This window comes from Helianthus annuus, chromosome 8 (assembly GCF_002127325.2).
Source record: "Helianthus annuus cultivar XRQ/B chromosome 8, HanXRQr2.0-SUNRISE, whole genome shotgun sequence".
Taxonomy (NCBI): domain Eukaryota; kingdom Viridiplantae; phylum Streptophyta; class Magnoliopsida; order Asterales; family Asteraceae; genus Helianthus; species Helianthus annuus.
The window spans coordinates 56,769,953-56,779,043 of NC_035440.2; the positions used below are offsets into that span (position 1 = coordinate 56,769,953).

General features: G+C 43.0%; 1 non-coding gene across 1 annotated transcript; it reads left to right on the forward strand.

The window, feature by feature from the left end:
• Nucleotides 1–8,580: 8,580 nt before the first annotated feature.
• Nucleotides 8,581–8,687, forward strand: LOC118481523. The gene has a single exon (XR_004865732.1). It is a non-coding gene; the product is annotated as a small nucleolar RNA R71 (small nucleolar RNA).
• The last annotated feature ends 404 nt before the right edge of the window (nt 8,688–9,091 follow it).

The following is a 9,091-nucleotide window of genomic DNA, read 5'->3' on the forward strand; positions in this document are numbered from 1 at the left end:
CCAGGGCAATGGGAACAACAACAACAACAATGGCAATGAGGCAAGGGGTCGAGCTTTCATGCTAGGACAAGGAGACGCTGTTTGAACTTATAACTTGTTTTGGGATTTTCCTTATTATGTTTCTGTTACTCGAACAAAGTTTGGTTTGAACATAAATCGTACTGGGTTTTATGGACTATTTTAAATACTATACTTTATGTTTGATATGATAGATGGTTGATGTTATTCGAACGCACCTGCCGTATTTAAGAACCTCATGAACAGGGTGTGCAAACCCTACCTCGACAAGTTCGTCATAGTATTTGTGAAGTCCACTTCTTAGGCCACGTGGTGAGCAAGGATGGAATCCGTGTCGATCCATCCAAGGTAGCCTCGACCAGAAACTGGCCTGCACCACGTACTACAGACGGTTTACGCAGGGATTCCTCGAAGGTTGCTCAGTCACTTACGCTACTGACACAGAAGGGTGTCACCTATTGCTGGGGAGAGCCCCAGGAGACTGCCTCTCAGCGCGACAAGGTTATTGCTTACGCTTCACGTCAACTCAAGATTCACGAACGGAACTACGCGACGCACGATTTAGAGCTGGGAGCTGTTGTTTTCGCGCTTAAGATATGGCGACACTACCTGTACGGTACCGGGTGCACGATTTACACCGATCACAGGAGTCTCGAGCATATTTTCAAGCAGAAGGAATTGAATATGCGTCAACGACGATGGGTCGAGCTACTCAACGATTATGAATGCGCTATCAAGTATCATCCAGGCAAAGCCAATGTTGTGGCGGACGCCCTCAGTCGAAAGGACACTATACCGAAGCGCGTGCGAGCGCTCCAGCTTACGATTCAGTCTAGTCTTCCTGCTCAGATACGAACTGCTCAGATAGAAGCACTGAAGCCCGAAATCGTCAAGGCTGAAGCCTTACGCGGCTCACGACAACAAATGGAACTAAAGGAAGACGGCGCTTACTATGTAACGGGGCGGATTTGGGTCCCACTCTATGGCGGTCTACGCGAACTTGTGATGGACGAAGCACACAAGTCTCGCTACTCAGTACATCCCGGGGCGGATAAAATGTATCACGACATCAAGACAACATACTGGTGGCCAAGTATGAAAGCTCACATCGCCACCTATGTCGGCAAATGTTTGACCTGTGCGAGGGTCAAGGTCGAATATCAGAAACCAGCTGGTCTACTACAGCAGCCCAGGATACCACAGTGGAAATGGGAAGAAATTTCCATGGATTTCGTTACGGGCTTACCAAGGTCTCAGCGTGGGAACGATACGATATGGGTGATCGTGGATCGACTCACCAAGTCTGCACACTTCCTGCCGATAAAGGAAACGGATAAATTCTCCACACTCGCAGACGTTTACCTCAAGGAAGTTGTTTCGAGGCACGGAGTGCCCATCTCTATCATTTCGGATCGCGATGCACGATTCACATCGGAATTATGGAGAGCGATGCACAAATCATTCGGCTCACAGTTAGACATGAGCACAGCTTATCACCCTCAGACGGACGGGCAGTCTGAGCGAACAATCCAAACTCTCGAAGACATGCTTAGGGCATGCGTCATTGATTTCGGCAACGGCTGGGAAAAGCACCTCCCCTTGGTGGAGTTTTCTTATAATAATAGTTATCACACCAGCATTCAAGCCGCTCCATTCGAGGCATTGTACGGACGTAAATGCCGGTCACCTCTCTGTTGGGCAGAGGTGGGGGATAGTCAGATCACGGGTCCAGAGATTGTAGTGGACGCCACAGAAAAGATTGCACAGATACGACAACGCATGGCGGCAGCACGCGACCGTCAGAAAGCCTATGCGGACAAGCGTAGAAAGCCATTGAAATTTGAGGTCGGGGACCGGGTTTTATTGAAAGTTTCACCCTGGAAGGGTGTGGTACGTTTTGGCAAACGGGGCAAACTGAATCCGCGATACGTCGGACCATTCGAAATCATAGAAAAGGTTGGTAAAGTTGCCTACAAGTTGAACCTACCAGCTGAACTCGGGGCAGTTCACAATGTCTTTCACGTGTCAAACCTAAAGAAATGCCTATCAGATGAAAACCTCATCATTCCTTTTAAGGAACTCACTATCGACGAGCAGTTGCAGTTCGTCGAGGAACCAGTAGAAATCACGGACCGGGATGTGAAGGTCCTCAAACACAAGAGAATCCCTCTTGTCCGAGTTCGTTGGAACTCCAAACGTGGCCCAGAGTACACTTGGGAACGCGAAGACAGGATGACAGAAAAGTACCCCCAGTTATTCGGGAACCAGGCAACCACTGCTGAGGCTGAAGCTACTACTTCGGAATTTCGGGACGAAATTCCAGATCAACGGGGGGAGGATGTGACACCCCAGGAAAACCAGTGAACGGTGCAGTTCGCCTAGCTTCCTCAGTGTGTGCATACCAAATTTCGGGACGAAATTTCCAATTAGTTGGGGATAATGTGACAACTCGAACTTTTGACTTGTGTTGATGTAATGTTCGTGCATGATATGTGATTTTATAAAACCCGAATGATTAGTTGATTTCATAATATATGTTATATTATATGTATTATGTGTGTATGTATGTCGTATGTATTGATAACCGGCCGAACCCACAAGTATAATACATGGTATGTCTGCCAACTTGTGTAAACATAATAAACTAAAAACCGGCCCAACTTGTGTAGTAAATGACCGGCCACTTAAAACATCCTCTCTAGACTTGAGCCCAACATCTTTTCTAACTTGTTAACAGGCCAATACCTTTACTGATTAAGTTAAATGGCCCAAACATCCCATACGTATTGTATATCAAATACAATTCAATCTAGTTTAAATCTATAACAAACCTCACCTTTTTTCTCTCTGAATATCATACGGCAGTAGGCAAACCTCCTTTGATACCCCGTCCTGTTTGATCGAGATTACCGGTTAGTCAATTCGTATTTATAATAATTATTCCGTTCTTGCATGATCTGGATTGAATAAACCGTTGACTGTATTGATGTGTATATGTACGGTATGATCCGAATTCGTTATATGTGATGATATATTGATGCGTATTATAGTTGCTTGATATTAAATTGATATTACATGTTGTGATGTTAAATCCATAAGTCAGTATACTACTCAATTACAAACTTCTGAAATTTAGCATGCAAAACATTAATATTGTCGGCCATTTGTTTTTGTTTTATATGTGCATTTAAGACTTAATTTATGACTGGAAGTAATGGGCGGCACCTTGTGAATTCCGATTGGTAGTGTGGTGCGGCCCAAGCAAGGGTATTGGCTGGAATGTCGGCCCAATAAATCATGTGTAATTATGATTCCAAAATATCAATTTTAATACAATGGCTGATATAGATATAAATATATGTGTAGTAAATGGCGGCCCATGTGTTTTAATTTCATTAGACCTTAATGGCGGCCCAATGGGGGTTAAGGACTTGATGTGATTTAGTCAAGGCATGTCATGTGAATTCTTGGTCAATCATGTGAACATAATAATAGCAGTCTTGTCGGCAAGTGATAATAATAATAGCTGATTAAATAACAAAATCCAAAGCAAGACACACCAACTACTCGGTCCAAACATGTGATGATTGTGTGGGACAAGTATTCATCTTAAATTCAATTATTCTTATACTATTTTCTAATTTGTAAGAAGCAATGATGATATTAATTATATTCGGGGCTCTACTGTGCACTCGGGTTAGGACTTTGGGGTTAGAATAGTGTATGTTACACTTTGCTAAAGTTGCATAATTCAATGATTTGAATGGTATTATTATTTCGGTGCTACTTGTGGAATGTAGTGCATTATGTATGTATGCTAGTTTATGCGTAGATAAGCAATATGTGAGTATGATATAGTTAGCATACGATTCCTAGGTGCTATGTGTTATTCATTGGTGAATGTGACCGTATATAAATAATGAGCCTAATGATTAAATGGAATAATAGGGAGTGACCAGTTTAATAACTAAAACAAGTGAAATATTCTGCCGAGCAAATCAAGGTGAGTTCACACAGCCAAGGCATGGGATTCCCGGGTTGGGAATTGGGTTGGATATGTTATTGAAAAAGGTGTTACTTGTACTTACGCATATACCAGACTATAGACCATCGTCCTCAGGTTAGTCAGGACACGTTACGTAAAGCCTACGTAACCCAGATTATTTGCCATATGTCTCCCGGGTCGGGAGGACACGTTACGTAAAGCCTACGTAACCCAATACCATTCACTGGCTTCCAGCTCGGAAGGCCACGCTGCGTAAAGCCTACGTAGCCCCCACGCGTACCATGTCCTCGGGGAAGGGCACGTCACGTAAAGCCTACGTGACCCCGTACGTTTTCCTGTTCTCGGTAAAGAAGAACACATGGTCGGAAGTTAGTCTAGTAAGTACCGTTAATGAGAAACCCTCATTAGCCAGGATAAACATGGGAAGCCCCCACTAGTTAACTCACGCCCTATGATTATGAACGTACTTTCTGTGAACTCGCTCAACTAGTTTGTTGATTATTTGCTGCATGCCTTGCAGGACCTTAGGTACTTTATGAAGCTTGCACAAGGAAGGAGCAGGTCGTTGTGGACAGAGGGATCATGAACGTTATTGAACTTAATACTTATTTGGGTTTACTTTATATTGCTTCCGCTATTTAAACAGTATTTGGTTTTTGAACATCAATTATGTCTTTGATTGTTATGAAATGCTATGTTTGATATAATTGGTGGTTTGATCCTGGTCGGTCACGCTCCCAAGCGGTGATACTCCGCAAGTGGATTTTGGGGGTGTGACACCCCGTGCCCGCTGGACACGGCCCCGTGGTGGGCAATGGAAGCTTCTACTGGTTTGTCTTTTCTGCTGCTTCCTGGGCACGCCCCCGTGTTCGCTGGACACGGGGCGTGTTCAGTCTCTGTTTTCTCTTCTTTGCCTTGGGAGGTGCCGTTGAGGGTCCGGGCAGTCTACTTTTGTTCCTTTTCTTGTATTTATGCTAGAATTAGTTGTCTTTTTGCTTCTTTTGTGATTTTGAGCTCATTTCATCCTGAAAATACAAAAGGAAGACAAAAACACTCTTTTTCCAACATTAGTACTTAAAAAGGGTTAGTTTTATGCCTTAATTGATGTGATTTATATGTTGCATTTTACACACATCAAATACCCCCACACTTGAACTTTTGCTTGTCCTCAAGCAAAACTCTTTAAATGTGGCTTACACTCCCAAATGGAATAGGTAGAAGAGAAGGTTTTTAGCTTGTCCTAGAGTGTCGGGAATCCAAGGTCTTTGTAAGTTTTATTTTTATTTATTTACAATCCTATTCGTTATGATTTATTTTGAACGTTTCAAAAGATAAATTACTTATTTGGGCATAGCATGCCTTATTAAAATTCCATTTATATACAAGTTCACATACCTCACGGGGGATCACTCAACACTCGGCCGAAGGTGTATATTTTTAGTGAATCACTCGAGAGCGGCATGGAACTTACGCCTTCCATAGGCTTGCCAAGCAATCAATCCTCCTCCTTTTTAACTTTTTACCTTTGTAAATATCAGGAGGACTTTTGGGTGAAGGGTTAGGCTTGGGTTAAAGGTGGGTGGTTGGGTTAGTGGTTAGTAAAAGGGCGAAAATTCGTAAAAAGCGTCGGTTTTCGTAAAATACCTTGTCTTTAGCGACTTTTTATTTTGAAGTATTTCTCCAAACAAGCTTTTATATAGCTTTTGTTTGTTATTGACTTCATATGTAAATTTTTTTTTCATCACATAAAAAGGCGAGTTTACGAAGAAAACCGAGCTTGTTACTAAAATAAAGGGTGAAAAATAAAAATGGTTTTTTGGTGGTTGAAAAGGGTTTTGGGGTAATGAAATGAAAGGTTTAGGCTCAAAGGGGCTATCTAGGGGGATTTTGGGTAGGTGAAAAAAAAATGAAAAATAATGGTTTTGAAAGAAAAATGGTTAGTCCTAATGCCTCCATCATTTACTTACTTGGGTTTAAGTTGGTAAGGACCGGGAATGTATTGTTGTGGCAAGTTCTAGATTTGTAAGAACCAAGCGGCTATTCACACAAGAAACGAAAAATGAGCATTTAATCTAAATATGTATATTTTTATGCTCAATAAAGGCTCAAAACTCACTTTTGTGGGAATGGGTTTTTAATGTGATCAAGTATATATAATCGAATTTTTAACTAGACTTGTTATGCCGTTTCATAATTTTCCTATGTTGGTTCTTTGTTATCATGACGCTATCGGTTGTAAACTTATAAAAATATAACCTTTTTAGAACTTGTTATTCCCAACTTAAACGAAGACAAGTAAATAAAAAAAATGAAAAAGTTTTTGAAAAAATTTGGGGTGTTTAGCGGTTCCAATAGAGTTTTGTGTAAGGCTTGTATTTAGGATTTGCAAAATTCAAGGTTTTAGCATCCCCCCCACACTTAAATTACACATTGTCCTCAATGTGTCCAAAAATAAGGTTTTTTGGTTGATTAGAATGTGTAAAAGTGGTTTAAAAAGCAAAGATTTTTGTTGCTGGCATCCTGGACACGGCCCCGTGGTGACCGGGCACGGCCCCGTGGTCAAATGCCAGTAACAAAAATTAGAGAATTGAAACAGAAGCCTGGACACGGGGGCGTGTCCGCTGAACACGGCCCGTGTCCAGTTACCTGAACTGGGTGTTTTCCTGTAGGGGGCTTAGCACGGGGCCGTGTTGGTTGGGCACGGCCCGTGTTGAGCCTTCTGTGATGGAGATTTGTGTCGGGTTGCTCTGTTCTTCGTGCATGGTTCCATTTTTCTCGTTCCCTTTTTCATCCATTACCACCATGAGTGTGTTTTATTCTGCAAAATAAAACTAAAAGATTAAACTAAACAAAGGATAGTTCCGCGGAATGCCTCCGTGGTGCGCCACGTTTATAAGGGTCCTTGGCTAGACCCGATTCGAGGTTATATATTTTCTGAGTGGGATGCTTGGCGTCCCATGTTACACCGTCGGAGAGCAGCATCCAAGCTCGAATCAATAACCTTCATGTAATTGACCGGGTCGTCATCTTCTATTCTCTTCCCAACTCCGAATTTTACTTCATCATCCCCATATCTCAAGGTGAGTGTTCCGTCATTCATATCCACCACTGCTTGGGCTGTGGCAAGGAAGGGTCTCCCTAGTATAAGGGGGACCTCGGTGTCTTCCTCCATATCGAGTATGACAAAGTCAGCTGGATAAACGAATCTGCTTACCTTTACCAAGACATTCTCGATGACACCTTGTGGGAATTTGACGGATCGATCAGCGAGTTGTATGCTCATTTTTGTAGGGCTCGTGGTTCCCAAGCCGAGCCTTTTGAACATTGACGAGGGCATGAGGTTAATACTAGCCCCTAGGTCGGCTAAGGCATTGCGAACGGGCGATTCCCCTATTGAGCATGGAATCGTGAAGCTTCCGGGATCGATTTTCTTTTGGGGAAGTTTATTGAGCACGAGGGCAGAGCATTCTTCGCCTAAATTAACTAATTGCAAATTTTCAATTTTCCTCTTATGCGTAAGGAAGTCCCTCATGAATTTAGAGTATTTGGGCATTTGGGTTAGGACTTCGATAAAAGGAATATTGACGTGCAATTGTTTTAACAGACTTTCGAACTTTGCGAATTGCTCATTTGTCTTTTGACGAATTAACCTACCGGGGTACGGAACTCGAGGAGCCTTGGTCGGCTCTGGTGATGGAGGAGAGTTCTTCTCCTGCAGAGGTGTCGGTAATGTTTCTTCCGTTGGCGGTGGCACTTCTGCAGGCCCTACGGTGCGGTTTCGTAGTGTGATGAGGTGAACTTGCGCCTTTGGGTTTGTTTCGGTATTGCTAGGTAATGCGCCTTGCGGTCTCTCGGAAAAATTTTGAGCTATTTGATTTAATTGTTTTTCTATGTTTTGAATGCTAGCTTGTTGATTTCTAAAATTAGATTCTAATTGTAGAAATCTTTCCGAGTTTTTCTTATCAGTGTCAGAGACGAGGCGAGATATAGTATCTTCGAGCCTTTCTCGTCCACCTTGTTGTTGAGTGAAATTTTGTGACTCATTTCTTGGTTGCTGAAAGTTTGTTCGTTGGGTTTGTTGGTTACTACTATTGCCGGGTTCCCTCCAACCAAGGTTTGGGTGGTTTCGCCATCCTTGGTTGTAAGTTCCCGTTGGAGGACCCGACGGCCTAGGTCTATTATCAATGTAGTTTACCATTTCTTGTTGATCGTCTGTTTCTTTCATGCAACTCCAATTTTCATGTGACCCACCACACCCTTCACAAGCCATAACCGAGACTGTTTTTGTCATTTCCAATTTTTTTATCTTTGAAGAAAGGGCCTCGATTTGGGCTTGTAAAGAAATTCTTTCATCGACCTTATGGGCGCCCGGGGCGATAGACTTATTTCCCCGGGGGGTGTGCCATTGAAAATTGGTTTGAGCAATTTCCTCAATTTGATTATATATTTCGTGTGGGCGTCGATTACCTAAAAGTCCCCCGGAGCTAGAATCAAGTGTCTGCCTAGTGTGTGGCAACAATCCATTATAGAAAGTGGATACTTGTTGCCATATTGCGAGGCCGTGATGGGGACACTTGCGTAATAGCTCCTTGAACCTTTCCCAAGTTTCATATAAGGATTCCCCGTCCTCTTGTGAATATGTATTAATTTCAGCCATTAACTTAACAGTTTTAGCAGGAGGGAAATACTTATATAGAAATTTTTGGGCTAGTTCATCCCAGGTGTTTACCGATCCAGCTGGGAGGGCGTTGAGCCAAGCTTTCGCTCGGTCTTTTAGTGAGAAGGGAAACATACGGAGGCGGATGGCGTCGTTTGATGCTCCATTGATCCGAAAGGTATCACATATTTCCAAGAAATTAGTTATATGTAGATGGGGATCCTCGTCCGCAAGCCCGTGGAAGGTTGCGGAGTTTTGGAGCATTTGTATCAAATGCGGCCGAAGTTCGAAGTTATTGGCTTCGACATTCGGAGCATTGATAGCGGCGCCTAGATTACCTACGGTGGGTCGTAGATAATCCATAAGGGTACGTTGGTCCGCCATTGGAGGTGGATCACCCGAAACCTTCT